The 27,542-nt window shown below is 48.5% G+C and overlaps 2 long non-coding RNA genes across 9 annotated transcripts; both read left to right on the top strand.

Annotated features, from left to right (window-relative positions):
- Positions 1-275: 275 nt before the first annotated feature.
- On the top strand, positions 276-1,934 carry LOC139832067 (uncharacterized). The gene is made up of 3 exons (XR_011746577.1): positions 276-896; positions 991-1,323; positions 1,413-1,934. It is a non-coding gene; the product is annotated as an uncharacterized lncRNA (long non-coding RNA).
- Positions 1,935-21,746: 19,812 nt separating this feature from the next.
- On the top strand, positions 21,747-27,294 carry LOC127307299 (uncharacterized). Of its 8 annotated transcripts, none has more exons than XR_007855387.2 (7): positions 21,748-22,919; positions 23,035-23,298; positions 23,579-23,634; positions 23,709-23,802; positions 26,005-26,155; positions 26,254-26,332; positions 26,999-27,294. It is a non-coding gene; the product is annotated as an uncharacterized lncRNA (long non-coding RNA). The 8 variants fall into 8 exon arrangements; XR_007855386.2 differs by lacking the exon at positions 23,579-23,634 and adding an exon at positions 23,480-23,517; XR_007855384.2 differs by having other exon boundaries at positions 21,747-22,919; positions 23,579-23,802.
- Positions 27,295-27,542: the final 248 nt, after the last annotated feature.

Raw genomic sequence — 27,542 nt, 5'->3', positions numbered from 1 at the left:
CGTCGACCTGCCGGGCCGCCGCCGCTGGACCGAGCTCGGAGAGCCCCTAGGAGCACCGCCGCTGTCCGCTACTGCCCCGCGCAGAGCCGCACCGCGAGCGGGTAAGGGAGGTCCCGCCGCCGCCGGCACCGCGCGGGCTTTGCCCGGCGGCCCGCGCCGGCGGCGGCGGAGGAGGAGGGAGGAGAGGGAGTGGAGGCGAGGGGAGCTAGGGTTTCGCCCGGTCGTCGCCCGCGGGGAACGACCCGAGCGAAGCGTTTTTCCTCCCGGCTCTCTTCTTTGGTTCCTACTAGAGGTGGGCCTGTTACTTAATTTTTCCATAGTTTACTGATTTGAACTGAAACTTGAACGCACATCTATGTATTATAGATTTTTCGAGATAAATAATTTGAGCTGTATGATAGATTTTTCGTCCCACCAATTCTTGGAAATTGAAACATTGTGTTAACAATTGCAGCAATTGGACATCCTCTTATGTTATAACACACGAACTTGTAATTCTGATTATATCCATGGGTGAAAAAACTTCTTCTGATACATCATTTTCTTTTTAGTTTTACATGTAATTTTAGAGAATAAAATCTGGTTCTCCACTGGTGTTTGGTAGAGTACTATGCTAATAGAATCAACAACCTATTCACTTTGTTTAGTATTCCTGCTTTCTGAAATATTAGCCAACGCTCCCTTTTCCTCTCTACTCTATCTATGGTTGCGCTTCATTGACTCCGCGGGGAGCGGCCGCCACGAAAACGATGCCGACCACCATGGCCCGCCCAAGCTTGCCATCGGCCGCGAGACCATCACTGTTGCTGCCTCGCAGCAGCTTCACTCACTGCCAGTATCTTTGACGGAGGGATGGGCCACCAACGAGCTCCTCAAATTCTACCAAATTCCAGGAGGTACAATTATTTTCTCTGGCTGAGTTCGAATTTCCAGTTCTTCCCTAGCCTAATTAATTGCTGACAATTTGTTGTAACATCACGTTTCCTGTAGGCATTTCGACTCAGAAGAAAGGAGGAGCAGATTCAAGAGCTTCTTCATATGGACAATGAGGTCGAGCTACAGATGTGAAACGTGGCCACAAACAGCTTGAGGAACTTTGACAATAAAGTGAAATTCAGTTACAATATATGGAGGCAGGAGGTCCACCACACAAATACAGACACCACACTGAAGCTCATGAAGGATCAGATAATAATGGCAAAGTGTATGCCACCATTGCCTGTTCTAGGACGAGTCCGACTTGTATGGGTCGATCATGAAGTGCATAATGGAAAGCAAAGCTTCTATTGGGGATGCATATATGGACAATGAGCTGGATTCAAGGTACTCCATTTGACGCCTCTGAATATTTACGAATTTTCTTCAGTCCTCCTTGTTTGCATTGGCATGAGAGGATATATTATTTGCTGCAGCGCTTTAGAGAGAGCAAAAGCAATGGGATGTGTTATCTTCGGCTGTTCTGTACAACTCTGGTGAAGTATCGAGAATATTGTGTGTTATGCCGCTGTCTGCGGAACTCAATATTGACATAGTCAAGAACCAAAACACGTTCCTGATTCAGCATGCTGCAAAGACGCTTCCCATGCCCTTGCAGTGCCTACACATGCAGTTAATAACCGACTATTATTTCCGTGATGGTGTGATCAAGGAGTATTTTCAAGATGCTGCTTTGAAGGATGAGGAAGATAAAGCAAAGCACCAGGATCACTCTATGACTATGCTATATTTTCTGATAATGTCCTTGCAGCCTCGGTAGTTGTCAGATCAACTACGACACATGCCAAGGAGCCAGGTAAACATATGTTCCACATCGTCACTGACACTTTTTTCTGTAGAATATCAATGGGTGGCAATCCTTGTATACTGCTACTCTTGATACATGTGCTGGAACTAACAGTACTATCAATGCCTTTTAGTTCTTGAGTACTAACAAATATTCCTCCTGATCAAAAAACTCTATTGTTTCTTGAAAGTATTTGTTCTATTTCCCATTCTTGGGCATGCAGCTTTTCTGCGTAATTATTTAAAAAGTGTGGCATTTATGTCCATTCTAATTAAGAATGCTCTTAGAGATTATGATACTTAATGAGATGCTTCTACGCATCAGTTTAGACCTTGAAACTTTTTTCCTTTGGTTAATTGATCTTCATGCCAATAAAATATTGCGCAAAGTATATCCTGATACTTAACGGGATTTTTTTTTCTGCTAGGTGAGTATATCCTGATACTTAATGGGATTTTTTTGCTGCTAGGTGTGTGTTGCGTATTCAATCTTGAAAAGAGAATGGCTGAACTATCTGATACAAAATATTCAAATAGATCAATCAATTGAATTTTCACCAAATACAATCTTGTGATTCTTGAAAAGCCAACTGGTCTTCTCTCTCATTCTACAAAATAATTCCTCTTGGATAGTTCTCTATGCTGTCATATACCTCACATTGGTCCAGTTTCCTTTCGTTGCATCGAAGAGGTAAAAAGTACACAATTTTTCTCCATGTTAACTTGATGTTCAGCACATTATTATCATATTTAGTCTCCTGGAACTTTTCGTTTGCTGTAAGTCATTGCTATTGCTATTTCGTATAAAATTGAAATTTCTATCAAAAGATTTGCCTACGTCCTCAGAAAGTGTGACTTCTATTTAGATTTTAATCTTGATACTGGAGCAACTCAAATGCTTACATATACCGTTTTAGCTAAACCAGCTCCCTTTTGTACACGTATACGGGACTACAGTATAGATGCTGATGCAATGTGTCCTGTTTTATTTTTCATTTCCTATAGATGATGATGCAATTTCTTCTTTTTGATAGTAAACGGTAATCCAAAATTTCTTAAAGCATTGCTTATTTGTTCTCTTACAGTGCAAATAACATCACAGGAGAGTTGCCTTCAGACTTTTGCAGGCTGTAGTAAATTTCTTGGTTCAGTGGCGTGAAGAAAAACTGAATAATTCCTTAACAGAAGCAGCAAGGATCCTGTCATGTGTCATCGGTGGACTGTTACGGTAAATATGTTCTCTGAATTACGTAGGGATGAAAGAGAAAAATGTCGAAGTCGTTTTTTTTTTTTTTTTGCACCAGTATACTACATAAACATATCTGGGGGCCATTGATGCCTTAAAAGAAAGAACACGTGAAAGTATTTGTATCCATTTACTGAATATGGTTCCGAGTCCTTTATTTTGAGATTGATTATAGTGCATGGAAGCTCCTCTTATAGTGAAACAAACATGCATTTTGATAGCATGAACTCTTTTGATAGATGTAAAACAATTTGATACCATGGAGACAGTAACACCATGCATCTCTTCCAAAGTATGTCAAGCATAATTTTTGGATGAAAAAATATTCCAGACTCAGCAATTTGCCGGTAGCACCATGCCCACCTCAAGCTTACCAGGTAAACTTCAGAAGTGGCGTGACACAAAAGTGTATAACTAACCGGTTCTCAATTAATCTAAGCAGTAGGTTTATCTGAGAGTTTTACATCTGTGTGGTATTGGATTGATCAAATGAATGAGAAACTGCCTAAATCTTTCTCAATTAATTTGGATTGGAGGGAGTATTATTTTGCTAGGTTATTCTTACCCATGAGCATTTACTTTTGAAAAGTTATGCCTCTCTCATGTTATCCAGATTTAATTTATTGTTGATAGATGAAAAGAACACCTGCACAACTTCAAGGCTTGATTATTCGGAATCATATGTATTGTTCACCTCTTCTTATAGGATGTCCAAACAAATGGACATCATTTACCAGCTTAGTGACCATACGTTTTCAAACTTGAGAATTGAGTTACAGTCATTGTCGTTGCCTAATCGACGGAACCTCGGAGGAGGGATCCTCATGAGGGGGAGAAGAAGTAGGGGCCATAGGGCGGAGTGCACACGGGACGGTGGTACGCGATTTACCCAGCTTCGGAACACCTGCACGATGACAGGGCCTACTGCTGCTTGTCTGGAATTATCTGGGCGCTTTTGCGATGTTACAATGAGTTGAGGTTCTGCCTCTAGGGCTCCCAGGATCCGGCTTATAAAGGCGCACGGATCTAGGGTTTACATGGAGAGTCCTACCCGAACACAGGTTTCCTAACTACGGTACAATGTCTTGCCGTGTACGCCAAGGATCCGCCTTTCCATCTATGTCGTACCGGATCCGGGTCCCTTAATGGGCCTCCGTGGATCCGGGTTCCTCCTCAAGGTCGGTCGGATCCGGCTCCCTGCTCCTGGGCCGGACATCTTCCATCAAGATCAACAGCAACTGGGCCGCCCGATGGGCACATGCCTCATCACCATCTGTGGGCCACCCGGGCTTGCCGGATCTAGGCACTGTCGATGGTACACCCATGAAGTATACCCACAACAGTAGCCCCCAGAGTTCTCCGAGGTTCACCTGCTGTTTCCGCCTCGTTGGTAACGCGGAGAAACTTGAAGAACTCCAACTTCTCATTTTTCTTCTTTTCCCAATCTTTAGTCGGAAAATGCTCCCATCCTGCGGGACTTCATCCATCGACGGTTCGAATTACATTTCCGGGTTACTTCCCTGCTTGCGAATGAGAGCTACTTATCTTCACACGATTACCCGGAATCTTATAAGACTCAAACGGTTCCGCCAGTTCTGGCGCCATTTTCGCGCGATTTGTGCGGTAACTTATCTCTAGCCATCTTTACCGTTTAGGGTTTGGGACACGTGTCACGCATCCAACGGTGCGACGCTTGCGTTCCGACCACAGGATGCGGATGTTGGCGTCCGAAACCCACCGGCGAGTAACGGCTGGCAACACGAAGAGCCGGGAACAACCTAGAGCTGCGTCTGGCCCTGGTCCCTCCGAGCGACGGCCCGCAAAGCTCCTGGTACACACGTCCCGATGCTGGTGCAAGGGCGTGCCACCTGACCTATACCTGGTCAGGAAGGTGATGGATTTGCTTCGCTTAGTTTCCTGCATGGCATACACGTAAACATTAAATACGAGCCTCGATCGGCTCTCAGGTTGTCCTGTGAATCGGCTCAAGGAGCCGATCCACCCATGGTTCGTATGAGGTCTACGATCACATGGTGGTCCTGCTTGATCGATATAAAGCTAAAGCGACTCACGACGATTTAGGGTTTTCACCACATAATCAGAACATCCTACTCGTGATTGAGCCTGGCAGCCACGCACGGTGATAATAAACCAACCCTAGACAAGGCCTAAAAACCAACATGAAGTTGATCCCCGGAACATCTTATCTAGGGCTAGCAAACTACACCCTACGTGCTACTGGATCCTTCAACCCGTTTGCAAGGCCTAACTATGCAGATATTAAACTAATCCTTGAAGAACAAGGAGCAATCATAACGGATCGGATCTACTAAACAATGATCAAGCAAGGTGCCGCCCCTACACCTAAGATAGGTGTAAGGGCGGTTAGACGTCTAAGGGTTGCATGGACAAAAGCATGTATCGTGGTAAAACAATGCTAACCCTAACACATCTATGATAACTATGTTGCTCGCCATCAACAAGGCTTCAGCACGAGCAACGCATGAACAACGAATAAACGTGTACTGCCTAGATCGCAAGATGCGATCTAGGCAGCATGATGCTTACCCGGAAGAAACCCTCGAAACAAAGGGGTTGGCGATGCGCCTAGATTGGTTTGTGATGAACGTGATTGTTGTTTTTCTCAATAACCCTAGATACATATTTATAGTCCGTAGACTTTCTAACGTGGGAATAATCCCAACCGTGCACGAGCCAAATTCTACCTAACCGACACGTATCCTACTATATTTACAGATACACGGGCCAACTAGCCCAAACTTTCTTGTACAAGGCCGCTTCATGTATATCTCCCATGTATATTCTTCAAGCCCAATCTTGATCGCGGCCCACCTCTAATCCAGTCAAATTCTGGTGATAACACATGCCCCCTGGTTTTGGAATTGATAATTCCAAAATCACTCTGCTTTTTCTTCGTCGGGTCATGTCGTGGCAGAGCAAAACCGTTGCAGTATCCTTCATCATGATGCCTTGCCTTCTCAACTTCTCCGCGTGATTTGACCGTTGTTTTCTTTATTTCTTTGGGCACCACTTCCTCGGAAACTGCTGTGGCATTGAATCTCCACTATATCCCCTTTTATTTAACCGCTCCAAACAATTTCGCCACTTCATCCCCTTGCTCTGTTCTGGCCATCGGCACCAAGAAACCCCAATCTCAGAGCAATGTCTTCCTCCTCTTCCTCCTCCGCCTCGTCGGATCTCTCCTCCCAGTCCTTCCCCTCTTCGTCCTCCTCCACCTCGTCAGATCTCTTCTCCGATTCTTCCTCATCTCGTGAGCTGACGCCGGAGTGGGGGTCGCTGGCGGCGCACGACATCCTCGCCGCATCGGAGTGGGACAACGAGGACCACGAGCCCTACGTCTGGTCCGAGGACGACAAGTCCTTGACCAGTGGCGACGACGACCTTCAGTTCCTCGCCGATGGGGAGCTGGAAGCGACGAGCGAGGACGATTCGTTCTCCTGGGACGGCTACACTTCCTCCGAGGAGGAGGAAGAAGAAGACGACGACGACTCCCTCGAGGACTATCCGCCGGCGAAGCGCTTCCGCGCCGGATCGGATGATGACGACGACGACGACGACGACGACGAGGAGGCTCCCATAGAGGGCTATGGGAGCAGCGACGAGGAGCTCGCCGGCAGCAGCGCCGACGAGAGCTCCGACGACGAGGGCAGCGACGGCCCGTAGAGTAGGGTCTACTAGTATAGGTCTAGTAGTAGTAGTAGCAGATTGGCCAACAGGCCTTTCTTTTGTTCTTCATCCCTTGAGAAATCGGCTCTTTCTTTGTAAGAAATCCTCTTATTAATGAAGAAAATATTTTCCCATTAACTTTGCTTTCTTGTTAAGTTTGCCGATTGTCAAACGAAGTTGCTGCACAAAGAGCCGATGGCAGGGCATCGGCTTGCACCCTAAACACAATTTGAGGCCAAACAGTTGCCTACTCGCACGGTCAAACAGATCCAATCTCTGTCCAAGCCATCCTCCAATCTCAAACGCGCAGATTCATCTCCTCAGCAAATCCAGTGAGAAAATCATCTCAGATGCCATGATCTTATGGCCTGAAACCGATCTGTTAACCTGCTCAATTTGAGTCGATGGCTATGCATCGGCTTTTTCATTATTCTAAAGTCGATGTCCTTGCATCGGCTGTACTTGTATGCTGTTGTCTTCGCATATTTCCTCAAGTCGATGTCTATGCATCGGCTATGACTTGCATAAATTTTTTTTACTGGCCGATTTTATGAATCGGCCCCCATGTTTCACTGTCCATCGTCCCACATGCTTGGGAAATATTTCTTGAGGTGCTGACCATTGACAGCTGCTGGGAACTTAGCGCCGTCCAGCTGCTCCAGCATGTATGCATTACCCTTCAAAACCTGGACGACTTTGTATGGACCGTGCCAATTAGGAGACCATTTGCCATATGCTTTATCCTTGGTTCCTAATGGCAACACTGCTTCCCATACTAGATCACCAACTTGAAACTCCTTTGGTCTCACCTTCTTATTGTATGCACGAGCTACCCTGGCTTTGTTCTCTTTAATCTTCTCCAACGACCAAAGTCTCAGTTCCGTTGCATCCTCAATAGTGTCACTCATCAGGGCTGCATATTCTTCAGCTGTTAGCTCATTCTGAAACGTGACACGTCTCGATCCAGCCGTAATTTCCCAAGGCAATACGGCTTCCTGCCCATAGACGAGCTGGTATGGCGAAGTTTTTATAGCTCCATGGCATGACATACGATAGGCCCACAAAGCTTCTGACAATGTTTCATGCCAAACCCTAGGGTTCTCGTCAATCTTCCTCTTAATCAGCTTGATCAGGCTCTGATTGGACGCTTCAGCTTGCCCGTTAGCTTGAACATAGTATGGAGATGATCGGATCAGCTTAATTCCCATCTCATCACAGAATTTTCTGAATTCTTTAGAGATGAAGACCGAACCTCCATCGGTCGTGATGGTTTGAGGAATCCCGAACCTATGAATGACGTGTTCTTTCACAAACTTGATAACATCTTCTGATTTTACCTTCTTCATAGGGACGGCCTTCACCCATTTGGTGAAGTAATCTGTAATGGCCAGGATCCACTCGTGGCCTTTGCTCGACGCAGGATGGATTTTGCCGATCATATCCATGCCCCAACCTCGGAATGGCCAAGGCTTGATGATGGGATTCATTGCTGATGCGGGTACCATCTGAATCTTCCCGAACATTTGACACGCTTGGCATCCCTTGTAGTACTTGAAGCAATCCTCAAGCATGGTGGGCCAATAAAACCCTGATCGCCTAATCAGCCATTTCATCTTATGAGCCGATTGGTGAGTTCCACAGGCGCCTTCATGCACCTCATGTAAGAGCCGATTAGACTCAGTTGGTCCCACACACTTGAGCAGTAACCCTTCCAACGTCCTGTAGAACATGTCATCTCCTATAAGGACATATTTCATGGCCTTGTATCTTATCCGTTTAGGTGCCCCCCGAGCCGAATCCTTCAAGTAATTGAAGATATCGGCTCTCCAGTCATCCTGTTCTAGGAACTGCACCTGAACTTCTGACCCGTCTGGTATGTCCTTGTAGCCTGACGCCATCTGTGCGAGATCGTTGGCCTCGGTATTTTGAGATCTTGGGAATCTATTGCCACACGCCATCGGCCGTCCTTTTTCTCTACAGGTACGATACTGGAGATCCATTCAGCATACCTGCATGGCCTGATGAACCCGGCGGCCAACATTTTCTCGATCTCCTTCTTGACTTCTTCCAGAATTTCGGCCTTCATCTGACGTGCTCGCTGTTGGAATGGACGAAATCCCTTCTTGAGCGGGAGCCGATGCTCAATGATTCTCCGGTCTAACTCAGGCATCTCTGTGTAATCCCATGCAAAGCAATCCGGGTACTCTTTTAACAGAGCTATCATCTGGCTCCTGAGATGTGGATCTAACTTTTTGCTGATGAAAGTTGGTCGTGGCTTATCCCCAGGACCAATGTCGACTTCTTCTAGCTCATCAGCCGATGTAAACCCATACCCTAGCTTTCCGTCACCTGTTAGATCGACACTGAACACAGGGAAAACGTGTGGTAAGGATAATATGGGCCGATTGCTGGAATCGGCCCCCATTTTGATTGCATTGCTCAATGAAGGTTTACATCGTGGTCTGGCTTTACTATGACTACGTGACATGCTTGAGACCAGATCATCACTTTTTATTTTTTGGGGCCGATCACAAGGATCGGCCTTGCCACGTAAATCTATAGCCTTTGCTCTTGTTACACGGTCAGGCCGGTGGATAAGACCAGCCTCACCCCGTTTTTTGTCACGTTGATGCGCTCGCAGTCGTCCAAAGTGATTCCGGAGAGCGGCTCTTGGCCTGCCGTCTCCCAAACGTTCATGCCAGCCGTTGAAATCTCGGCTGAGTCATCTGCGTGAACGACCTCTACTTCATCTCCATCCCACTGTATTAAGCATTGATGCATCGTGGATGGAATGCAACAGTTGGCGTGGATCCAATCTCTCCCTAGCAGGACAGCATAGGTGCTCTTGCTATCGACAATGAAGAATGTCGTAGGGATGGTTTTCCTCCCTACGGTCAGATCCACGTTCAGAACACCTTGTGCTTCAGATGCTTGGCCGTTGAAATCGCTTAGTGTAACGTTTGTCTTGATCAGATCCGAGCTAGATCGTCCCAAACGACGTAGCATGGAGTATGGCATGATGTTGACTGCCGCTCCGGTGTCCACCAGCATCTTATTGACAGGCTGCCCATTGATATAACCTCGTAAGTACAGGGCCTTCAGGTGCCTGTAGCTTCTTTCTCGTGGCTTCTCGAAGATAACTGGCCGTGGGCCGCAGTCAAGTTGTGCCACAGGTGCTTCGTCTAATCCTGGAGCACAAAACTCCGCTGGAAGGATGAACACCATGTTTGTACCAGCCGATGTCTCATCATCGGCTTTCCTTTGCTTGGGGCGCCACTCCATCTTTTGTGGTCGACCCTCTTCGTCCAGGGTTCGTTGAATTTTCGCGGCCAGATCGGGCCGCGCCTTCCTTAACGTGTGCAGGTATAACCTTTCGGCTTCCTCCAAGCCACGCAGTCGCTGAACCCTACGCTTTTGGGAACGGCTGAGTCCATCAGGGCACCACCTTGGCCGGTGGTACTTATCTTCTTCTTCTTCATCGTCATCTTCTAACTCCTCGAGATCTTCTACCCGAGAGGACTCAGCTTGCTTGTTCCGAGATGGGAGAGGTCCCAGAGACCCAGACGCTTGAACACTCACACGTCTCCTGTGCTCTTCTTCTTCTGTCTACATTCTGGGCAGTTGCCGATTGTAGGCAATCGGCTCATCCCTGAATCCCAGCAGTGTTTGAAGAAAGGACAGTCCCAGTGTTTGTCCACGTCGTCTTGCTCTCTTGACTTTTCCTTGGCATGGCGCTCATCTCTTTCCTCGTCATGATCGTGCCGACGATGTCTCCTGGCGTCCCTGCTAGCCAGACGATCTCTTTCATCATCGTCATCGTATCGTCGGCGTTGGTCGTACTGACTCACATATTTGTTGAGGAGATGATCAGAGAGAGGTCGTTGATATCGCACATTCTTCACTTCTCCCTCTGTGATGTAGCGCTTGCCATCGTGTCGGAGCCGATCGCGTGGACCAGCTTCCTCTTTGTCCTTGCTACGAGAGCGTCTGCCCTCGTGTTTGTCCTTACCAGAGTGGTGCCCAGGTTCTACCATGTTGATGCTGAACGAGAAACCTGGCTGGCACCTCCCAGGGTAAGTGCACTCCACCATGTTAACGGCGGGGAAGGGGTGCGTGTCGACTTTCATGGCGTACTGGTTGAAGATTAGACGCCCTTGCTCTATCGCCATTTGGATCTGCTGACGCCACACCCTGCAGTCGTTGGTGGTATGGGTGAACGTGTTATGCCATTTGCAGCATGGCTTTCCGTTCAACTCCTGTGCCGTGGGGGTTTTGAGGCCTTCGGGTAACTTTAGCTGCTTCTCCTTGAGTAAGAGGTCGAAAATTTGCTCAGCTTTGGTCACGTCGAAGTCAAACCCTCTTGGAGGACCTTGTGGCTTAACCCACTTGCAGGACACGGGGCTTGCCCCCCGAGTCCATTCAGCCACTGCTACCTCTTGATCTCCCGCAGAGCCTTCATCTTCTTCTGCCTCAACCAGGACTACCGCACGCTTGAATTTGTCCTGGTACAACTCTGGGTGGCGCTGCTCATATAATGACAGTTTCTGAACCATGTGCGCCAGTGAAGGGTAATCTGCTTGGGAAGCCATGTCCTTGATCGGCGATGCGAGACCCACCACCGCCAACTCGACTGCTTATTTTTCAGTCAAACGAGCCGAATAGCATCGGTTCCTGATGGCCCTGAAGCGCTGGATGTATTCTGACACTGTTTCTCCGCGCTTCTGCCGTACTTGTGCTAGATCGGCAATGCCAGCCTCGGAAGCCTCTGAGTGATACTGCATGTGGAACTGCTCTTCCATCTGCTTCCAAGTCCGGATTGAATCTGGTGGCAGCGAGGTGTACCACCCGAAAGCCGATCCTGTGAGGGACTGTGCAAAGAACCTCACACGTAGTTCGTCTGATGCTGAGATCGTGCCCAGCTGCGCCAAATATCGGCTCACATGCTCGATTGAACTGGAGCCATCCGACCCACTAAACTTGGAGAATTCAGGGAGCCGATATTTGGGTGGTAGTGGGATCAAATCGTACTCGTTGGGGTACGGCTTGGAATAGCCGATTGCCCTCCTTTTCGGCACCATGCCGAACTGGTCTCTCAAGATTGTACTGATCTGATCCGCGGTGCTGGCTGCAGGAGTTGAGCTCTGAAGATTCGCTGGAGTGGCGTACTTAGCCAGCCACGCTTGCTTCTCAAGCTCTGAGCTAGCTGCAGGAGTTGAGCTTTGGAGGTTTGTTGGAGTGGCATAGTTAGCTAGCCACGTCTGCTTCTCACGATCTGAGCCAGCTGCAGGAGTTGAGTTCTGGAGGTTCGTCGGAGTGGCATACTTAGCTAGCCACGTCTGCTTCCCAAGATCTGATCCAGAAGCTCCTCCTGCTGTTCCAGAAGTCCCTGTTGTTGCAGTCTGGTTCGTGAGTGCCCAGTTACTGCAGTCTGGCACGTATGTGCACGTGTATCCGTGAGGGATCTCCTTAGGCGCCTCATACAAGAACTGGTAATCACTAGGGTCACCACCGATCTTGTGGACGACGAATGCCGGTGAGCTCAGCACTTCTGGTGCTGCCAACGCGAACGGCAGCGGTGGTCGGGACTGGAGTGGTATCTCTCCTTGGTGAGTCCCTAGAGCAGGTCCTGACGGAGAGTACTGATGCCTCATGATTTCCTGGATCACCCGAAGGGCGACACGCTCCAAAGTGTTCATCAGGCTCTCAGAATGGCGGTGTAGCGAATGCGCTACCATGAAATTAATCTCCTGACGCAGAGACCTGGTGCGTTCTTCTGAAGGGGTGGACAGGTCCACTCCATCGAGCGCGCCTTCAGGCGAGAACCCTTTCCACCTGATGCCTGTGAGCGGGTCCTCTGGAAAGAGCCGATGAGGTCGGCTTCGAGGATAGCTTTGACCTCGTCATACTTCTTCTTGAGCTCCTCAGTCAGATCCTCGTACGTGACTGGAGTACCTTCCGCCATCTCAGATGTAGATGGCGATGCAGTTGATGTCAAAGACTGTCCCACCGGGCGTGCCAGAATGTGTTTGCGTTCGAAACCCACCGGCGAGCAACGGCTGGCAACACGAAGAGCCGGGAACAACCTAGAGCTGCGGCTGGCCCTGGTCCCTCCGAGCGACGGCCCGCAAAGCTCCTGGTACACACGTCCCGATGCTGGTGCAAGGGCGTGCCACCTGACCTATACAGTCGGGAAGGTGATGGATTTGCTTCGCTTAGTTTCCTGCATGGCATACACGTAAACATTAAATACGAGCCTCGATCGGCTCTCAGGTTGTCCTGTGAATCGGCTCAAGGAGCCGATCCACCCATGGTTCGTATGAGGTCTACGATCACATGGTGGTCCTGCTTGATCGATATAAAGCTAAAGCGACCCACGACGATTTAGGGTTTTCACCACATAATCGGAACATCCTACGCGTGATTGAGCCTGGCAGCCACGCACGGTGATAATAAACCAACCCTAGACAAGGCCTAAAAACCAACATGAAGTTGATCCCCGGAACATCTTATCTAGGGCTAGCAAACTACACCCTACGTGCTACTGGATCCTTCAACCCGTTTGCAAGGCCTAACTATGCAGATATTAAACTAATCCTTGAAGAACAAGGAGCAATCATAACGGATCGGATCTACTAAACAATGATCAAGCAAGGTGCCACCCCTACACCTAAGATAGGTGTAAGGGCGGCTAGACGTCTAAGGGTTGCATGGACAAAAGCATGTATCGTGGTAAAACAATGCTAACCCTAACACATCTATGATAACTACGTTGCTCGCCATCAACAAGGCTTCAGCACGAGCAACGCATGAACAACGAATAAACGTGTACTGCCTAGATCGCAAGATGTGATATAGGCAACATGATGCTTACCCGGAAGAAACCCTCGAAACAAAGGGGTTGGCGATGCGCCTAGATTGGTTTGTGATGAACGTGATTGTTGTTTTTCTCAATAACCCTAGATACATATTTATAGTCCGTAGACTTTCTAACGTGGGAATAATCCCAACCGTGCACGAGCCAAATTCTACCTAACCGACACGTATCCTACTATATTTACAGATACACGGGCCAACTAGCCCAAACTTTCTTGTACAAGGCCGCTTCATGTATATCTCCCATGTATATTCTTCAAGCCCAATCTTGATCGCGGCCCACCTCTAATCCAGTCAAATTCTGGTGATAACAGCGGAGCACGAATCTCGTCCCGCCGGCCTATAAATATCCGCCGTTGACGCCTAACCCTCATTCACCCCCCTTTTCACCTCTCCGCAAAGCGCCGCCTCGAGCTCTCTCTCCGCCGTGCCGGAATCTTGCCGGAGTTTCGCCGGAGTTGCTTCGCCGCCGCACGCAGTTCATCCTGTTCTTAACGTCAGCGAGCCACCGTGCAGAAACCTCGTCGCCGGCGACTCCGATCACCGCAGAAGCCATTACGGTGAGTTCTCGAACTTCGCCCTCGCGCCGTAGTTGGTAGGGATGAACTTGGGAACGACGATGTTGGATCCGACTAAAGAATGTTTTCCGCCATTCGTCTTTTCTTCAGATGTCTTCAACGACTCCGCCTCCAACCTCTGAACCGATCCTGGCCACCCCAATCTCCTCCGCCCCTCCACCCTTCGTCCCAGTCAAGCTGGGTCCTTCAAAGGATTCCGGCAAGGAAGCTGAAGGGACTTCTGTCAACCCGGAGAAAGCCTCCGGGGAGGATCAGTCGGAGCACAAGGTGGAAGAGATCGCCACCAAAAAATCGAAGGCTCGTCAACGAGATGATGAAGCCAAGGGAAAATGGTGGCCATGCACCACCACTAAGATGGAGCTGACGAACCTCGAGGTGGAGGGCTTCCTGCAACCCGGAAGCTGGAGGTCAGTTCCGAACGCCTTAGCCCCAGCTCCGGAGGACAACGAGATGGTGCTGACGAAAGCACTGGTGGAGCGGGGCTTTTCATTTCCGCCTTCGGACTTCTTCCTGGAGATCCTGAAGGTTTATGGGCTCCAGCCCCATAACATTTCTCCGAATAGCGTGCTTGCGATCAGCAATCACGTCACCCTCTGCGAGGGCCACCTCCGGGTAACTCCCGAGCTCTCCCTGTTCCAATATTACTTCACTGTCAAGAAGGAGAGGATCCGGCAGTCCACCGAGCTAGCAACATGCGGATCCATCACCTTCATGATCCGCCCGGGCCGCGTCTACCCCCACACCGACCGCCACGAATCCGCGCGGTACTGGTCTGGGGGCTTCTTCTACCTGAAGGACGTCTCCGACCCCGCGAGCACAAGGAGATTGCCGTCGTTCAAGAACTGCCCCGCCACCGAGCTTCCGGCATGGTCGCACTGCCCCCACCTCTCCGAGTCGCTGTAGCTCACACGCGCCGTCAGGCGGATCTGCAAGCTAACGGAGGAGGGGGCTGACAGGGAAGGACCTGACCCTTTCCTGGTTCACCAAGCGGATCCAGCCGCTCCAACACAGGGACCAGCTGATGTTCCAGTACACAGGGCGTGACGACCCAATGCGCGCCACAAAAGACAATCTTTCCGCCGACGCCATCGACAAGAGGATCCGGCTCCTCATCAAGATTCCGCGTGAACTTCAATGCCCCTATTAGAGACAATGAAGCCAAGGAGTTTTCCAGCTGGTACGCCAAAGACGCACTTCAGCGGATTCAACATCTTGTACCAACGGAGATTTTCAAAGGTTTCTGTGAGATCGCTGATCAAGTCGGATCCTTTCCGAGTCATGACCGCGATGTCGTCGATGTAGGCGTGTACGTTCCGGCCAATCTGGTCCTTCAAGCACCGCTGCATCATACGTTGGTAGGTGGCACCTGCGTTTTTCAAGCCAAAAGGCATAGTAACATAGCAGTAAGTGCCAAACGGGGTGATGAATGAGGTCGCCTTTTGGTCAGACTCCTTCATCCGGATCTGGTGATACCCGGAATACGCATCAAGAAAACACAGAAGTTCCGCCCCTGCCGTCGAATCAATGACTTGGTCAATGCGCGGTAGGGGAAACGGATCTTTCGGGCAATGTTTGTTCAAGCCAGAGTAATCGATGCACATTCTTAGTATTTCAGAATTCTTTTTGGGTACAAGGACGGGATTTGCGATCCAATCAGTGTGGATAACTTCTATTACAAAACCTGCCTCTAGTAGCTTTGCTAACTCCATTCCTATGGCGCGGCGCTTCTTGTCTCCAAAGCGTCGCATAGCTTGCTTCACCGGTTTAGCCCCCGGGTTTATGTTGAGGTAGTGCTCAGCGAGTTCCCTTGGTACTCCGGACATGTCAGAAGGTTGCCATGCGAAGATATCCATGTTAGCGCGGAGGAACTCGACGAGCGCGTCTTCCTATTTGGGGTCCATGTTGGCTCCGACTGAGACCTGCTTGGAATCGTCGCCTTCTTTGAAGTTGACTTTCTTGGTCTCTATCGCGGCCTTGAAGGAGTTTTTGTGCTCGGAGATCTGCTTCTTGGTGGTCTGCATTTCAGTCGGATCCACCGCGGCTATGTAGCCTTTCAGCTCTTCTCCAGATATCACAGACTCTGCGAAAGGCGGCTTCGCCCAACTCGCACTCATGAGCCTTTTTGTAGTCTCCGGATATGGTAATCATAACCTTTAGGACCCGGAATCTTGAGCTTGTTGTAGATGTAGCACGCTCTTGCGTGGAACTTGTGGTAGGTGGGCCTGCCGAAGATGACGTGGTAGGAGCTCTTGAAGGGCACAACTTCGAACGTGATCTTTTCTTCACGGAAATTGTGAACATCGCCGAAGGCCACGGGAAGTGTGATGCTGCCAAGGGAATTTGCCTTCTTACCCGGAACCACGCCATGAAACTCAGTGTTGCTGTGTTTGAGCTGTTCCTTGGTGAGGTTCATCCGCTCTAGAGTCTCCAGATACATGATGTTCAAGCTGGCTCCACCATCCATGAGGCACTTGGAGAAGTCATACCCGTCTATGCGGGGACTCACGACCAAGGCGTAGCATTCTTTTGGCATGATGGCAGGGTGATCCTTCCTGTCAAAAGTGCACGGGACTTCCAACCACCTGACATACTGCGGCACAGCCGGAACTGTGGCGTTCAGGATCCGGGTAGCTGACTTGGTAGCGCGGACTGTTGGGGTTCCGAGGAAGGTGTGGTAAGCCCCCACGCTCTTTTTCTCGAATGGGTTGGATTTACCTGCGGACCCTGCCTTGGGATCCGGCGAGTTATCATCCTCATCCATCGCCTCGGAACTGTCTTCCTCTTTGTCCTTGTTCTTGCCCTTGCCTCCCTTGCCGCGTGGGCGGTGCTTCCGGGCTCGCTTGTATCCTGCCTCCGGGTCGTTCTTTAGATCATTGACCCACTTGCAGTTGCGTTTGGTGTGAGTGGACTTCCCTGTAACCGGATCCAGGTGGGCCAGGCAGGGCATGTCTGTGTACTCCTCGTAGGTTTGCGGGGCGCGGGATCCGCCAGCTGTGACCTCAGTGTCGTGCTGCTGACCCCTGCCGGCTCCGCCTCCACGGCCGCGTCCTCTTCCGCCTCCTGGACCTCCGCGTTGGAACGCCATGGCGACCATCTCGGATCTGCCACTCTTCTGGTCATCAGGATTCTTGCGCTTATGGCTGCTGCTGTTGCCGTTATCACGGTTCTTCTTTTGTTGATGTAGGGGGATTGTTGTGGCTGCGAGATCACCGCCTGCATCATCATCGGCAGCAGTATGATCGCTGGCAATGGAGATCATTTCATCCAAATTCAGTTTATTTGCGTTAGCCAAACAAGTGAGCTTATGCCTCAGCAGTCCTCTCTGCAGTCCACCAATGAAGGCGTACATGGCAGTGGTGTGGTCGACATTTTCGCACTCGTTCCTGCATGCCAACCATCTGTGAGGAAGTGTCTTGAGGATTCTCCCTTCTTCTGGATACAAGCTTGTAAGTCGCTTGCCGTGGCAGGTCTTTTGTAGGTGCCTCTGAAGTATTTCTCGAAAGCGGTCTTCAGGTCAAACCAGCAAAAGATGGAGTTCTTCTCGAGGTCACTGAGCCAGATCCGGGCTGGACCTACAAGGTACAACTGGATCATGCGGCAGGCGATATTAGGGGTTCCTCCGGCAAAGGTTACTGCATTATAGTAATCCTCAATCCAGGTATCCGGCCTTTCGGTGCCGTCATAATGCTTCAGGTTTCTGGGTAGCTTGAGGTTCATCCTTGGCTTTGGTTCCTCTCGAATCATCCTGCCAAAGCACTTCGGACCAATGTAGTCAGTTCTGTATTCGTTGAGGCGTTCCCGCGCGTCGCGCGGGCCGTGACGAGGAGATTGTGAGCGAGAGCGAGATCTCCGGCCGCCGCCTCCGCCTCCACCTCCACCGCCGCCGCTAGGTGGTGGTGAGGGAGACCTGCGAGGGGGTCGATCCGACCTCTTGCTTCCGCCTTCAGATTCTCCTCGGCCTTCCCGGTGCTGGCTCCGGCTCCTGTGGCTGCCTTCGCCGTGGCGCTGGCTGCCCTGATCGTTCCGGCTCCGGCGAGGCTCCGGGTCGCGCTCCTCATTCCGACTCCTCCTAGGCTCGGGATCATGATCGTTGTTCTGGTTCTGGCGAGGTTCCGGCGTGCGCTCCCTGTTTCTGTTTCTTGAGGGCAGCACTTTGTCGCGGATAACAATTCCACCATGCCCCTGAGGCCTGGTGTTTCCAGCTGGACTACGGCGACGAGGGGGACGCGGGTAACCATTGGGCGGAGGAGAGGGGTTGCGGTACTTGTCCCGTCCAGAGTACATAGCATCCTTTCCCTTTCTTGGATCTGATGGAGGCGTCCTTGATGGGACGGGGATTGGATTTGGGTGTTCTCTGGCTTTCCTTCTGCGTTCCGAAGATCCGGTTCGCGATTCGTCATCTCGATGGCGATCGTCGTGCGTAGTGGAGACGCAATGCTTCGGGTTAGATTCCAATCTGCGCGAAGTGTCTGCCTTGCTCTGCTGCCTCATTGCTGAAGCGACGAGCGTGCGAACGTAGTCGATGTCGATCTCCTCGTTCTTTTTCTTCAAGATCTCTGCAGCCTTCGTCATATTGTCCTTTGGGGTTGCGAACGGCTGCTGCTCCGTTGGAGTTGCGAAGGTGATCCTGCGGGGAGCTATCAAGTCACGCCGGACCCTTTCGACCTCATGATGAGCTTCAACGATCTTGTCCTCCCAATGCTTTCGGAGTTCCTTGACCTTTGCCAGCCCTTCGTCCACCTCCTGCTCACGCTGGATGAAGTCTTCCACAAAAACTGCGGCGTGCTTCCTTTCCTCCAGCATGGCGGCTGCGGTGTCCTTGAACTTCTTGGCTGTGGCCAGCATCTCCAGTCTCTTAGCTTCTAATGCTTCTACGTCTTCGGGAGTGATGGGTTTGTTAAGAATATCCGAGCGATAAACTGCATCCATGTCTGCTTGTGCAACCATCTCTTCAGGTGACAGGAGGTCCTCCGAGGAAGAATCCTTGCGGGGTCGCTCCCGCGACATTGGAGATCCTTGATGGGATGGCTGAGGATCGGATTGGGTGGCTGCTCCTTCTGATCCGGGTTCTCCCAGTGCCGCTACAGTCGCAAGTACCTGCTTAGGCTGGGCGGAGTCAACTTCAGGCTGATCACCGAAACCGTACTCCCCTAGCTTGCGGTTGAACTCGTCAGTATCCATGGAGGGGGTATCCCTGGAAATTGGGCTCAGATTGCCTAAAATCGACTCTTCAGCCGGAGCTTCGCTTTCTTCGACAGGCTCGGCCTGATCCTGAACAGCGTCGTTTTCCGGTGCCTCTACCTGCTCAGGACCAGCTCCGTCTTCTTGAGGGGCGGTTCCGGCCGTATGGGCCAAGAAGTGTACGAAGTGGCACCTCTGCTTTTCTAACACCTGGGAGACCCAGGCGGATCTGCATTGGTCTTCCACCGTTATTTCCTGCTCAGGGGCGGATTGGGTGGGGTTTGAAATTTCCAGATCTGAGGCGGAATCTTCCTTGGAAAGCTCCTGCATCTCAGATTGGATCTTCGTGACTGCGTCCAGCTCTGCGGCGGTCGCGTCTGCGTTACTTACCAGTGGGTTTCCGTCGGAATCGACGGTTTCCCCGATGAAGATGTGTATGCCGCCAACTGGGACGATGGAGAGCTTGACGGGGTTTGTCCTAGCCGGAATCCAGCACTCATCCGGAGGGACGAACGGCAGATTTCCGGCGTAAAGGACGCGCCCCACAGCGATGGTGTCGTCGTAGCTTCCCATGGCGGAACCCTCCCGGTTCCGGCCTCTAGACGCCGCAGGCCCCACGGTGGGCGCCAACTGTCGTTGCCTAATCGACGGAACCTCGGAGGAGGGATCCTCACGAGGGGGAGAAGAAGTAGGGGCCATAGGGCGGAGTGCACACGGGACGGTGGTACGCGATTTACCCAGCTTCGGAACACCTGCACGATGACAGGGCCTACTGCTGCTTGTCTGGAATTATCTGGGCGCTTTTGCGATGTTACAATGAGTTGAGGTTCTGCCTCTAGGGCTCCCAGGATCCGGCTTATAAAGGCGCACGGATCTAGGGTTTACATGGAGAGTCCTACCCGAACACAGGTTTCCTAACTACGGTACAATGTCTTGCCGTGTACGCCAAGGATCCGCCTTTCCATCTATGTCGTACCGGATCCGGGTCCCTTAATGGGCCTCCGTGGATCCGGGTTCCTCCTCAAGGTCGGTCGGATCCGGCTCCCTGCTCCTGGGCCGGACATCTTCCATCAAGATCAACAGCAACTGGGCCGCCCGATGGGCCCCATGCCTCATCACCATCTGTGGGCCACCCGGGCTTGCCGGATCTAGGCACTGTCGATGGTACACCCATGAAGTATACCCACAACAGTCATAGTCACTTATTTAATAGATACTTTTCAAAGACGGAAATCCCTTTTTTGCCAATTGCTAAATCTGGTATATTTTGTCAACTATTCATCAACCACTTAGTGACATATAATTTAACATGTCTCATGTAATTCTGCAGTTCGATTGAAGAGCAGATTAAGCTTGACAAGGTGTTTTCACAGTAGTTCCTTCATTAGTTCAATGTCCCCGTAGATGAAGATTCGGGAATTGCGTCAACTTAGTTCTCTAACAACGCTCGCAGCCTCTGAAGAACTTATCTAGGAGGCTTTGTTTCGAGGGAGTGTGATAGTCAGCCTAAAGTGAAAAGGAAAAAAATAATTAGAAGTACATCATTCAGCCTTGAAAATACAAAGGTTGCTTTTAAGTTGATAAGCTTGCAAGTTTAGCCCTGAGATGTTGTATGTATCTCCTTCTATCATTATCTTCCAGTTTGTATTACATGTGACATGAATTGTTTACGTAGAATATGGATTATGATATAAATTTTATTAGAGGTGTTCATGCATAGACTTGCAGGCTATTACTTCGCCATTGTGTTCATTTCATGTACATATCACTGAGTTTTTAATTTTTCCTGGATAAACATGTTACAAAGTTATTTTCGTCTTTTTTCTAGACATCATGTTCCGAGAATAGTTCATATATGTATGACATCCATTCCTGTGTTGGAAAAACATTAAAGTCTCATGTGTCCTCGGTTATTTCTGTGTACCGAACTTTGTAAAATCCATAGTCAAGTCTCTAATGTGCTCACTGTTTGTAAAAATAAGATAATCGGTTTGATGTCTTGGATTTTCCCATGCACATTACAGTCGTAATTCAACATGATGAAAGAATCCTACATTCTTCGGCTTGTGGCTGGATGCGGCGTGCCGCCGCGCCTGTCCTTGCTAGTATCTACTATATTAAAGAGGAACAACTTCCTTTTTTCTCACATTTTTGAGATCTCACCGGAAGTAAACCTCGTGATGTTGTTTCCCATGGTTTGTTTTCCCCTAAATTATTCTGTGTAAAGTTTGGTGCTTCGTAGCGTTTTGGAATAGTTTTCTTTGTACCTTATGAAGCCTTTGTGTTTCCTCGTTGTGTGGCCGTAGCCATAACTGGTTGGGACAGCGGTGGACAGTGTCAGTGGACACGATTTGCACGATTTGTAAGAGGTTACCGTCCTTTGATTTGCTTCTACGGAGCTTTGACTGATTTGGTATCCCTCTACGTGTCTATCTCTGGAAGCCCACAAAAAATTTAGTCTCCTCTCTTTCTTCTGGTTCTGTCACGCTGAACCTCCCATCGAATTTCTCCGGCGAGCCGTCGTGATCCACCCTCGGCGCGCCTACTCTGCTTCCTCCACTCCATTTTGTTGCCCCTGCTCTTCCCTCACAATGCTTGAACCCACCATGCTTGAACACTCAAGCTCCACAACCCATCATGTGAGATCCCCGCCACCGAGGGCTGTCGCCGCCGCGCGCCTGGGGGCTGCTGCTGCCGCCGTCGCGGCCCTGTGGCGGGGCACAGTCTACGTCGGGGCGAATCACCGGAGATTGGAATTTTGAAGATCAGGACGCGCTGTAGTAGGAGGTCGAGATACCAGATAGTCGGAGGCGGAGATGGGATGCAGTATCCACCGCTCCATTTCCATTTGCGCCGCTTTCCACCATCAACCTTAAGCTTTGATGGCCCGAGAGGCCGCCGGGCCTAGCCCCTCCGCTCCTCCCTCTCCATGCCGCCGACGGGCCGCGCTGATTGGCGAAGCTTGGTTGGCATCACGGGCCCTTCTCTCTGCCCCGCTTGGTGGTGGACGGCACGAGACGAGAGTGCTGTTGCGCTGGCGTACTGCGCGATGGCGCGGCGGCTCGGTGGCGAGTGCTGGAGCATGGTTGTCAGCTCTTGTGGTGGAGTGGTAGCCGTTGGTCATCGACGTGGATGTTTCGCGGAGGTGGCGACCGTGGCTGCTGCGGCGGCCGATCTGGTTCCGCACAAATCTTGATTTCTCCCTTTGCGAGCCCTTGGTGGTTTACGCTGGAGGCTGGCGGTTGTGCGGGGAATCCGAGTCAGAGATGGCTGTGGTCGGCGCTTACCGGCGGCCGGCATAGCCGGTTGACTGGGTGGCCCCCGTCGAGATATGAAGAGGCCATATATGGAGAATTGGAGAGTCCTGGGCTCAGCTGCAGGGGCGGGACGTCTCCTCCTCCTTACTCGGGATCGGCTTTCCCCGCACGTGGCTTGGTGCGTGTCCACTGGGCAGCCATGGCGGCGATGCTTCTTGGCTTTGACCTCCCTATAACCATGCCTTGTGGTGAGATCTGGAGGCTCAGCTGTTGTTTTGCCTTCGCCATCCATAGGTTTGTCTTCTGCTCCTCCGTGTTCTTCCTGAGCAGAAGAATTTTTGGGCGATTTCGGGTCTTTGTGTTCAAGATTTGATTTCTTGATTTATTGATTCATTTTTCATTTTTGTAGGCGTTTGTAGGCTGCTCTGCTTGATGCGACGGTCGATGGGAGTTCCTCTGGTTGTGGCTAGGTTGTATCTCTCTCTGGTTTGCGTCCTTGCCTGAGGAATTCGTTAGGTGATGCTATTGATGGTCCGGCTTCCGCAGCCTGCATTCCAGTTTTGCTTCTGTGGTAGCTCAACACTTTGAAAGCATGTCCAGCAATTCTGCAGTCCGTATGAGCGCTCGCGGGCTGGGATTCCTCTAGGCGAGTGACCGGACGATTGTATTGCCGGTAAGTTTCTTTTTTCATCCCATATTCAAAGCAAAATAAATCTGGAATGCAATCAAAATAGCCGCAAAGTGTATGTTCTGTCAAGCAATCTAGCTAGAGCATGTAATTCATCAGCCAAAAAATGCATGCTTTATTGCTTTCCCTCTGTAGTCACATGTACTCCTTGCCTGACTTTGCACAGGCTATCGTCAATCATTCTATATGAAATTTCAGCCAAAGGTATCATCATTTAATTAAAATGGGCATGTTTATTTTTCTCTGTACACATCATATATACCAGCATTGCATGAATCCTTGGCGTTGCTGAAAGCCACGACCCGGACGACGACCAGGGCGGTATACAGTCTTTACGAACAATTTGTAAAAATTTATTCAATTTTTTTTTGACTTTCACTTTGTTTTGGTTGCAGCACGTTTCTGTACGAGTTCTATAACTGGTTGACTACTTTGAGCGATGGAGGCGATGCACATGGTGGCGCTTGAGATCAGGTTGTAACTGAGGAGGTGAGCTGGGTACTTGGTTTATGTCTATAAAGTTGAGGTCTCAGGGCTGAGCTAGCAACGAGCGGGAAGAACCATGACAAGCTGCAGGCGGCCGCGTCCTTCCCGATATGAATGTTTCTGATGCATTAGACCACTAGCGGTATGGATTCCTGAAATTTTGTTTGCCTTTTTTCTTTTCTTTTCTTAACCGTATATGCTTTTGAATATTCTGGCTGCTACCAATTGGTGAACACCAACCTTTTGGGTTAAGGGACCTAATAAGCGCATTGGGGTACTGTCTGTTCAAAACTTATTTCAGGGTATGTTTTTTCACTGTGATGTTTCCATTTAATGTACACTTCAGTAGTACATCTTACTGATCTAGGAAATGTTATTCATACATTGTATAGAGTGCATGCTAAATATAGCTAAAAGAACTGTAAAGTGTAGTATGCACTGGAATCCCAATGTACACCAATTAACACATGACATGCTAATACTTGGTGCTCAAATTGGTGGTATCCTTATTCATCCATTCATTGACAAGTACACTATTAGGTAGTCTTGCTATCCAAAATTTCAGATGTCCTCTGATTAGCTGATAGTTCGGGCTAACCTTTTTGGGTGCATAATAATAATTTATATACCGTTCCTTATTGATCCAAAAATACCTGATTTTGTCGGTTCCAATATGTCAGGCCATATATGGTTAAAAAATTATGTCTTGCCTTTCCCTGGCTGTTGTAAAGTTGATTATGTTATTTTTCCTACAATGTGGTCGCCGCTGTCGCCATCTCTGTTGTTCTTTCATCCGGTCAGGTATTCCTCCTTTTTAAGTTAGTCCATGCTATTCCGTGCTGATGTTTTAATTTCCCTGTTCTTTGGTTGTCCGTGTTGTTTTCTCCTCTGGTTCGCCTAAACCCACGTCTGATGGGCATTTCGAACATCATTTGTGTTCCCTCCTTTTTCTCGTGGTTTCCTGGCAGCTCTGCCCACGGGTACTCAATGCTTAACCTGCAGTACAAAACTAGGCGTATTATTACGTTTTAGGTGTGTAGTGTAAGTGCCCCCTCAGTTCTTGTTTGTCCTGGCTACATTTGTCTTGATATTGGTAAAGCCCAGTTTGTAGAGGTGTGCATCTGTGTGAGCAGTTAGTTCAGGTAACTATTCTTATAAAATTTAGTCCAGGCTTTGAAAAGATTAGCCGGGCCATGTCCAGACCATTGCTTTAAAAGAATTAGTTGTTCCCATTCCACTTTCCAAAATATATGCTTCTTTATTTATGGTTGGACACTAGACAGTCACTTGGACAATTAGTCATTCTTGATTGTATCCTGATTTTTTTGTTATACTGTGTTCAGTTGTTACAACTATTACTTCTGCTATGTTAGGAATGGATATTGGAGCTAGCAAATATTCTAAATTAATTGGGATAATTTTTTTCCTTTATTGTTGAGTTCTCTTTATGCAATCCTTAGTTACCTCTGACAAGCATAGTTTCCATTTGCATAGTTTCTACAAGCTTGAGATAATCACTCTTCAGTTTGATCTGCTCATGAAGTTCTACTCCCAAATAGGTTGTTGTGTTTTTCTATTTTGATTGCCTAATATATGTTTTGCTAGCTACCCCAACCTGCTTGGGACAAAAGGGTTTGTTGTTGTAATATATGTTTTAAATTATTGGGATAATTTTTTTTCCTTTATTGTTGAGTTCTCTTTATGCAATCCTTAGTTACCTCTGACAAGCATAGTTTCCATTTGCATAGTTTCTACAAGCTTGAGATAATCACTCTTCAGTTTGATCTGCTCATGAAGTTCTACTCCCAAATAGGTTGATGTGTTTTTCTATTTTGATTGCCTAATATATGTTTTGCTAGCTACCCACCTGCTTGCGGCAAAAGGGTTTGTTGTTGTAATATATGTTTTGTTATTATTATTATTTACTTAATAGCTGTCACAGTATTGCCATGTTGAGTTTATTGTGTGTGGTGCGAGATATTATTTTGCAAGTAACTCTTGACATGGCACCCTCTGGTAATGGAAATCTTATAGAGTAGAATACAGTTGGTTCATAATTAATGATGAGCTTTCCTAGATCAATCGTGCTCTCCAAGTTACTGTTTTTCTTATATGTACTGAAGACCATTTTATTCTATTGTTTTTTCCTTATCATTTTGGCTTGCGTGACTGTGTTTTTGAATTATGGCAACTACTTTTCTAAAGGTTGGAAGGATCTAGCAGAAGCGTGGATACAAAGACCAGTGGCCTTGGAACATTAAGATCTATGCTGACGATTCTGGAAGAAACAAAGGAGACGCTTGCCTAGCTTATGAAGATCCTTCTGCTGCTCATGCGGCTGGTGGATTCTACAACAGTATGTTTACTGCTGAGTTTGCACTGATACACGATATGTTTCCACTTAACGTATAGCGTTTTGCAGTTTATAATGCATATACTCTTCCCATGCGTCAGATTATGACATGAGAGGTCATAAAATTAGCGTTGTGATGGCTGAAAAATCGGCTCCCAGGGCTCCAACATCTGGTCATGGGTAAGTACTTAGTTATCTGATAAATGCTAATTCTGGAATTTGATGCCCACTCCGGGCAAACTAGAACCTTGTATTATAAGTTAATGGATCGATTTGCACTCGCCTGCATTATTTACTTTTTACTCCTGCATCTATGCGTGGTTGCGATCCTCTTAAACCATTCCTAAGTTAACTTGAAGCAAATTGTGATATCATATGCTACTGGACATTGTTCTGATGTTACGTATGCATTTGACCAGGTGCAAGGAGAAATCATTACTGAAATAGTTCCAATGATTTGCGTAATTTCTTTAGATAGGCATCCTATCCATTTGGAAATCTTGGCTCAACTCCTTTAGTACCGTATACAAGGTGTTGCATCTTTGCATTTATTGTGATTTTTTCTCAACCATTATTCAAATTGGCATAGTTTTATTACTTCAATGAAATCTAAATTTCTTTTAAAAAAAATAAATGACTATTTTGATTTCTATATAACACTTACATATCAGAATATGATTTTTTTTCTTGTTGTTTGTTTGTAAACAATCTTCTTGCTTACCATTAGCAGCTTGTGAAACTTTTTTTTGAATATATGTATTTCAAATTGAGTATATGTAAGTAGCATCGTGATTCATGTGTATGTTGTTTATATATAATGTATTCGCTGTATTACTTCGTGTGCAGAGGTGGACGTGGTGGTGGTGACTATGGAGGGGACCAACACAGAGACGGAGGAGGCCATGGGCGTAACAACCAGGGTTGTGGTTCGTGTTCCTGGCCATACTGGGAACACATATAATTAATTAAGATTGTCTTTTGTGAGAAACCTTTTCTATTTATGTTCTTCAGACTTGTACCCACACAGGAACTTAAGGTAGGAGGTTTTTCTGCTTTCCCTGCACTTCTGTTCCATTGTCATACTCCAGTGTTGGTTGCCAAAAGTGATCGGTCTATGTTATGTGATTTTTTTCTTGGAGGCAGCTGGATAAGCTCCAAATGTTGGTAGGTTTTGAGATATTATTACAGGTGAGTGCGGTCTATTATGATATATTACTTTTCTCTCGATTGGTGGTTAGCTACACCGTTTTATCTGTTTCCCTTTTTGATCTAATGTGTACATTCCACATGGTACTTAACCGGTGGATCACTGCTGTAAGCTTTGGATTTCTAGGCTCACTTTCACTCTCCTCTGCTTAAATAAGAACATAGATGTAGTCATATTTTTGGA

This window comes from Lolium perenne, chromosome 6 (assembly GCF_019359855.2).
Source record: "Lolium perenne isolate Kyuss_39 chromosome 6, Kyuss_2.0, whole genome shotgun sequence".
Lineage (NCBI taxonomy): Eukaryota > Viridiplantae > Streptophyta > Magnoliopsida > Poales > Poaceae > Lolium > Lolium perenne.
Note: the sequence above shows the minus strand (reverse complement) of the source record. Positions and strands in the feature narration are given on the sequence as shown.